Raw genomic sequence first — 8,295 nt, forward strand, 5'->3', positions numbered from 1 at the left:
AATCTTCCGGACCCGCCTGCAGGCAAGTTGGGGTCTGCGGCTTCCAGTGCGCCTTATCACCTGCCGTTTTGCCCCTCTCCTGTCACTACAGGACTTTACAAATGTGAGTGCAACCTTCAAGCCTATGCAATGGATTTTTCAGGTGAGGCTCGGCATGTGCAGAACTGGCCCCACCCTTTACTCCTCAGCTTCATCTGCCAGGGCCTGACAGTGACAGCAAAGTCCTCAGGATGTAGGTTTAGTTAGAGTATCCTTCTCTTAGATGGGTGGCCTTACAGGGCTAAACAAGCTCCATCTGCCCACGTTTGGAGTTAGAGTTGTCCTTCTCCTAGGATGGTTACCGGGAGGCTAGCGAGCCCATCCTGCCCGTGGACACACTTAGTCTGACCCTTCAGTTGAGACCTATCTGGCATGGCAGACCCTATCGGAAGCATACGCCACCGCCAGCACAGCTCGCAACCTCGTAAGGGCACGCGAGAGAGATCTCGCAACAAGGGGGTGTCCGTGGACAAGCATAAGCTTCTAACAATTCCTCACTGTAAACTGAGAAACAAAACTGAAATCCCCAGACCTCTCCTGTAACACACTGACTGCATAAGGGGCAGGGGGTAAAAAGAGAGAGGAAGAATGTCCAAGAGTGACAGCAAGTACAGACATAGGAAAGCACAGAGTGCAAAGGCAGCCCTGTTAGGAGCAACGTGGATTTGGGGGCAAATGTCATGCTTATCCTCATCTGTGTAGCCCCAGATGTCCCCATCAGCATCCACAGCTTGCTTGCACTAGCAACAAGCTTGCTTTCATCCAATAGTTTCTATGAAGGCAAATTCATGAGGAAAGACCTGAGACCCACGCTGACATGGCATAATTGGCAGCATGGGCATCTGGTGTGTTGGTGGCAGGAAGTCATGTGGAAAAAAAAAGGGGTTTATGTTGTCTCCTTTCCCCCTAAGAACAAGGCAGACTTTACCAGCTGGTTCAGCATAGACCAGCAGCCTGCTCTGCTGCAATGGCAACTTCCAAATAGTTTGTAAGTCACCACTGCAAAGGGCCAATGCAAATCCAAACCAGAGCTCCTCAAAGGAGAAGGTTCACACCTTACCCAGCCCTCAAGTCCCAATCATTTAAAAGTCTAATGCATATTTGCCATTAGTGCTCTAGTGGTGGGTTTGCATCATGGTCTGCTTTCCTTCTTTATTTCTCTAAACACCATTCATTTCTGAGATGTATCCATGTATGGTGGGGGTTTTCTTTCATTATAAGCCAAGGGCTGTGAACTGAGTGGTGACAAAAAGTCAGGCAGGTGCTGAACAAGCAGCAAAATTGCTGACTTCCGCCTTGCTCTCTCCCAGCCCACCTTGGCACCAGGCTGCCTCTCCAGTCCTTCAGCCTCTGTGCCACTGCTGCAGGCAGAGACACATCTGTGCTGGTGGCTTTTACGTTTGTCCACTAGGGACCACACTGAGATCAGCAACACTGAACTGACAGCAGATGTTAACAAGCTTTGATCCACCTCGACCTAGGCTGGTTATTAACTGAAAACAACCAAGAAGAAAAAAAAAGGTCCAAGATCTCAGCAGGGGACTGGACCTGGGATCTGGAGATGTGCATGGTTTTACTGAAAACAGCAGCCTCCACCAGCATCCTCTCTCACCTCTCCTCTTCCCCACACCACAGGCACCCCAAATGCCGTGCATCACTCCCTTTTCTTCTGCTCATGATTACCCCAGGTGCTGTCAACTTGCAAATTTAGATTACAAGACCCTGCTATCTGCAAACCGTATTTCACATTTTGGCAAGAGTAGCATACCTCTGTGACTCTGTAAATACAAACCACGATACTGTCCGTACATCCTGATGGAGTTTTATGAACTTTCAGCTTCCAATCACTACTTCCACTAACTCCTGCGACAGCCTCAGCTCACAGTGGGGGCGGATGCTGCCGCGTTCATCCTGCCGTTCACATCAGCCCTGAGAGCTACGGCACCTTCCCTTCCCGGGAGTGATTTTCTCCTTAGTTTCAAAACAATGTGTGAAAACCCTGCTCTGCAGAAACAGTAGCCTCAGTAAGTTTAAGGATGACTGAAGCTATTTCCTCTCTCGGGGAGGTTTAAAAGCTACGGAGGGATGAATAGGGTTAGATCTAGTGCTGCATTTCTAGCAGCCATCCGATTACAGCACTGAGTAAAAGCAGGAATATAGGTTAATAAACCCTACCGAGTGCATGCCTTAAAAGCACTACGAAACAGCCTTAAGTCAGCTCGAGATAACTAATTTCAAGCATGGCTGTCTAGTGTGCCTGTCATTCCTATTGTCCTTCCAAACTATTCCAGACATTTTGAGCAGGGAGTACTAAGCTATGAGTTAACAGGGGTTGTGACATTAATGGTCCAAAAAGGTTTAAGCACCAGGAGGGAACGATGACAGCGCTTAACAACTGGTGGCAGTTTGGAGGATTCCGCTGGATCTCTGTTTATTAATAATTAGGCTTCGCCTTGGAGGAAGATGTGACCACTGTCGGAGGTAGGATTTGCGTGGGAAACAAAGGGAGCTGTTGCTGTTCGGTGCCCATTGTTTGTGCTTTGCTCCCTGGCTTTCCGAGCGCAGCCAGGTGCAGTCGGCAGCGGCGAAGCGGCGGTGGGGAGAGGGTGATGGGATGGGGGGGGGAGAGAAACAAGAATAGAAATACTGTTGATAGTCCTGTGTTTTTATGGCAGAAATGCCTCGAGGGTGAGGTGGCTCAAATCTCACCTCCTGCTGAGTGTGCATTCCATGTTTCTCTTCCCATGGAGTAAAATACATAGAGGTCATAGAGAAAACACTTTACTCCTTTTCTACCAAGCCAGCCAGGCTGTTTCTGAGATGGGAGGGGGGAAGCTGCCCTAAAATAAAAGGGGAAGAGGACAGCTATGAAGCCTGTAAGATGAGGGAGACGTGCTATTAATACGTAAAATGTGTTTCGAGCGTCACTGATGTAATTTGAAAGGGGGAAAACAAAGCCAGGGTGGGGGACAGGAGGGATTTTCCGGGTGAGGAACTCCTTAGGTTATAACCTATTGCAAAAAAAGGCATGATGTGTCCATCCATTTTGCATAATCAAAGCTTCCTCTGCACTATTGGCATTGGTTTTGCTGGACAACAACTGTAGTTTCAGATAGAAAAAGGTACAATTTCCTCCTGTGCTACTGCCAGCCCCTGCCCCCCTCCCTCCTTCTGAGAAACAACAGTGCAGGGAAGGATGTAGAGGACATTTAGTTGGATGCTGACTGGGTTTGGAGCAAGAGCTCAGGGGGGAATGAAGACTTAGTAGTACAACAGGGAAGCTTCCCCTTGACAGAGCTTGTTTCTTGACAGCCAGAAATCCAAGAAGTGATACGCAAAGTTAGAAAGCTCATGTACTTTTTTCTGATGCGCTTGTTTAGCATTACTAGACAAGAAAATGCCTAAACAGCAGAGTCCAGCCTGCACAACAAAACGGAACAGGGAGGTTTGTGTGGGGTCCTCCTGGTCAGCGCTGAGCTGTGAGTTTGCATTTCGGTCATTGCATATACCCAAGAAAAGCGGCAGGAACTTAATGAATGAAAATCTTATGTCCATGCACACGCAGAATCCTTATCATTTGGTGTGTTTGGTCTGAGTGTGATATTCCTTGTGCTGATGAAGTGTTTCGATTTGGGCATTAAAGTTTCATTTCCAAACATCAGAGAGACTTCAGACTGAGTGGTATTTAGTAACAATAAAACGTTCTGCTTACGGAAGCGCTTCTCACAGGAGCTATTAAAAATGCACTTAAAGAAGGAGAGTGTCATATCTGCAATAAGAGGTAAGGTACCACTTGCTATGCCAAATTTCAAAATACAGGTTATGTTGCCACTTTAAATCTACTTTAATGTGGGTATCATTAGGAATACTTTACAATACTGTTGTCAGAAGCTCACAACTTAATTCTCTTAAACTAATTGTTTTCATTAAATCTTCATTAGAAAAAGAACTCTTACTGAGCAGTGACTTACAAAGTAATTTGAATTTACTCACCCTAACTAATGTTCCCTTTAAGGAGAATTTCAGTGTATTGTACTTGATTGTAAATAGGTCATGATGCAGTTCTTTCAATAACAAAACACTGATGACAATTTAACAACAAAAGTGCTAAATGCATTCAGTCAAAGTAAACACAGATTGTGCCAAAGAGAAGCAATAGTGGATCAGGAATAGTAAGAATTCATTTTAAGAAACATAATGTAAATATTCTCCATTTAATCCAAGCGACAACTTTTCACTCAGGTGCCTTACTTTTCATTGCAAATTGGGGAAAAAAAAAAAAGAACTAAAACCCCCCAAAATTTTGACCTGTGTGATATACATTACTTGGTATACAGTGATAAGAGTGAAAACTTTCTTCCAAAGAAATTGTCTCTAGCAGTTTGCAGTATGGATCAAAGAGATATTATGCAGTGATATTAAATCTGTGTCAGAAATGAGCAATGCATGTGGAAACCAAGTACCTATTTTTTCTTCTCCATCTCAGTTCTGTCCAGATGCTTAAGAAATTTTACTTTTTTTTACTTCAGTGCTTTTCTAGGGAAAGGGCTGAGGGGGTAAAACCAGAAGGAGACAGGGGGCTCGGCTCAACCTGCACCCAGCCACAGACTTCCCGGGGCCCTGGGCAAGTCCCTCAACCTCTTTGCAAAATGGGCAAAGTGATAGCCCAGCCTTGCAAATAAGGGTGAGGAGAGTGCCCTAACAAGCCAGTGGAAATGTAGACAGCGGTGCTCAGGGAATGAGGCTGAATACAGAGCTCCAGAGAAGGCAAAATGCAAAGGAAAGTTTTGTAGCCAGAGCAGGTTAATGTTTCAGGCACTTTCAACTGTAAAATAAGACATACTGCAAATCCCATGATCCAAAACTAAATCTGCTTTCAAAACTATTCCAGACAATTTTGCCGCTTAGAAAAACTTCTGCCAGCAGCAAATATCCATTCATCTGAGAGGCTGTCAGAAGCGACTCCAAATCTCTCAGCATTCCCTTTGCTCCATCAACGTACAGGAGATAATGAAGCAAACTGCATCAGATTGATTCACTGTGCTGAGAAACAGTTTCCCTATTTTCCTCAGAAGCTCAATGAGTACTCTTTGACATGAATCTCACTTACCCTTCTGCTTATGAATTGTCTGTGGAGCTCAGGCAATTTTCCTAATTTATTTGATATTATTGGGGCATTTCTTCAGTGAATAATTCTTGGCTTACAGATCTTTTGGGAATGGCAAATGTTTGCAAATTCATACTGTGTTGCTTAGTACAGTCATGTGGTGTTCCTTGATTAGGTGATTTGTACAGCTAACTCACAGAAAGTGGATTGCAAATTTCGCAACCAAGTATGCTGTTTTCATATTGGATTTCCATCACTATGCGACCAGTCAGGTTTAAAATTCATGTCTTGCAAGTAGTCACACGAGCAACACATCGGCACTGAAGTGCTCCCACTGGACAGATGTGAGAGCCAGGTTAAACAGCTTTCAGTTTCATATGAATATTCATGAAAAGTGTTTGGACTCTTGCTGCTCTGTTGAAATGAACAGTCAGCATCATCCATCGTGCACTGCATGGGCCACTCTCTCACAGCGTTTGCCATGTCCCCATGCTCTCTGTAATGCTCTCCTATAAGCTCGTAATGCCGAAATAAAAGAACAAAGAAATCATTGTAAATTTGTAAATTTTCCACATTATAGCCTCTCTTGTTGTGCCTGTCTTGCACATTGCATGACATGAAGAGAGCCAAGAGGGAGGACAGCAAGAGAGTATCAGCAATGATGCAGTGAGTGTAGGAGAGACAACACTGAAAGAGGGGAAAAGCAAGAGTGACCGCTGGCATAGCAGGGCTCAGCTGCATGTGTACATTAGGAGATAAGGATTCGCACAGCACAAACACATAAATACACCAGCACAGATTTTAACAATCCATCTCTTGAATTTGGGGCATTAACCTCAAGGTACGTGGTCTTACCAGCCCCGGCCCGTGGCAAGCCTTGGAGCTCTCGCTCCCAGTCCTTGCCCGTGCAAGTACTACATGGGGGCTCGCCACAGGTGCAGTCAGGCAAGGAGGTGATGTGGTTTAGTTTCTGTCGTGCAGGGGTCTGATAACTTGCCACGGAGCTATGGAAGAGTTGTGAAAATAACAGACAAGAGAAAAACTCGCTGACAAGCATCTGGTAATAGTCTGGGCAAAGAATTTCTGTCAAGTGTTTTTTCTCAGAGACAAAAAAACCCTCAGCTATCAAAACACCAAGCTCTTTTCACTCACAAACAAATGAGGAGGAAAAGGTTATAAAACATAAATATATACGCTTTTCAAATTATTTTTGCACTGCATTTATATCACATAGGAGGAAATCTAAGGTCTCCTACTGAGTGGGCTGCATTGTCCAACTACTTCTCACTTTATGTAGAATAAGTGAGGTGTGCACCAAATCAACAGGGTTGCTGTGACTTCACAGAGCCAACCAGCAGTGTTATGTCCCCATTATATGTCCTTCTTTCCCTTTTTGATTTAAGTCCAATGATCCTAGATAGCCATATTTATTCTAAAAATAGAATCGTGCCTAAACTGCATGCAGCAAACACTGTGTGTGAGCCCCACACCGAGTGTCACTATGGGCAAAACACACGCATTCATATTCTGTCAGAGCACGTGTAACACCAGATTAATACTGCTCAGGGAGAGTAAGAGAACAAGAAGATTAGAGGAACTGAAATCAAAGCAAACACAGAGGATCTTTGCTAGGACAAAAATTGACTCAATGTTGTCTGTAATGAAATCCCGACTTGAAACTCCCCCTGGATACCACTAAAAACTCGTATTAAGTCTTGAAATACTTCTCTTTTCTTAATATAAAACTATCCTATTACTCATAATTAACCCCCATCTCTGCCTGTGCAAAGTGACATAGCTTTGTATGGACTACTTTTAAAGAAGTAGTTAATTTTTAAAGGGGTAACACAGAAAAAGTTAAATCCCAGCTCTCTTTCCCCACGTTGCTGGTTGCCCCTCTGGTCCATGCTTTGGTGCCTTTGTGGCTTGGCTGAGAGCAGAGCTCCTGCTGATAAGTCCTGCAGGGACACAGGAACATCTTGAAGCTGTAACATCGTCTTCTAAAATCCTTGAAATACTGGAGGCAGCAGCATAGGCACAAGTGCACCTGGGCATCCCCACTGTTTATTTATCATCTACTTCTATAACTCCACAGGAGGAATGACCTGACAACTCTGAGGTCCTCAAGAATCTTTCAAAGCTACACTAGTAAATGCACAAGATTTTTAGGTAGTCCTTTGCATCACACAATGGCACAAACCCTCATCAAAGCCTATATCTTTCCTGCGTAACCCTTGGCACCGACCGGCACCACAACTCCCCATCACAGGGAACTGGTAGATCCAAAAGCAACAGGAAAAGTGTCTTTTGGAGGAAAGAAGAAAAATGTCAAACTAACTGTAAGTGTTAAGTGTCTCTGAAATATGTAAAGGGGGTTATCGCTAGGATCCCTAGAGTACAGATGTGATACGCATAAGCAGCCAGGACCTGTACCCTGGTCATCCACAGGAACCCAGCAATTTTGTCTGAATTCAGTGTTCCTCCCACTCTGCGTGCTGCTGCGTTGTCCTAAATGAACCACCACTAGAAGGGTTTTGAAGACTAGAGGAGACAAAAGAGCATTTGTCCCATTTCCCCACTTCCCTTTCAGTGGATCAGAGATCAGACTGGGGCTGAAGTTAAGCTCAGAGTAGCTCATCTGTCCAAGGTCACCACCCTGGCAGAAGTCCTTGGCACAGCACTGTCCTTGAGTGCCTGCTGAGCAGGCACTCAAAGAAAGGACAAGATAACATTGCCTGCCTTAAAGAATTGTTGCAGAAAACATTTAGTATACTTGACTGTATTTTACTTGTGGGCAAGCTATTTTCCACCTCAGCAGAGTGGTACTCCTTACTGACAACCATTAGTTATTTGCAAATTTGCCTTATAAACGTCAGGCTCCTGAGTGAATAAATAATGTTTCAGAGCAATAACTTGAAATAAGTCAAACTAGGAATGGTGAGAAGACTAGGAGTATGATCCCTTTGGGACACACTCCCTACCACTTCTAATTAATATCTGGTACTTAAAGCATCACAGCCCATGGTTAAATCAAAGTCAGAGGAAACAAAGGAATATAAAATCCTTTTGGAGACTTGTCTCCTCCATCTGCAGGAGTGAGAGCGCTTCTCAGTGCTGCTGCCAAACAGATTGACTCTCTGACCTTGATT

This window comes from Apaloderma vittatum, unplaced genomic scaffold (assembly GCF_000703405.1).
Source record: "Apaloderma vittatum isolate BGI_N311 unplaced genomic scaffold, ASM70340v1 scaffold7376, whole genome shotgun sequence".
In the NCBI taxonomy this organism is placed as follows: domain Eukaryota; kingdom Metazoa; phylum Chordata; class Aves; order Trogoniformes; family Trogonidae; genus Apaloderma; species Apaloderma vittatum.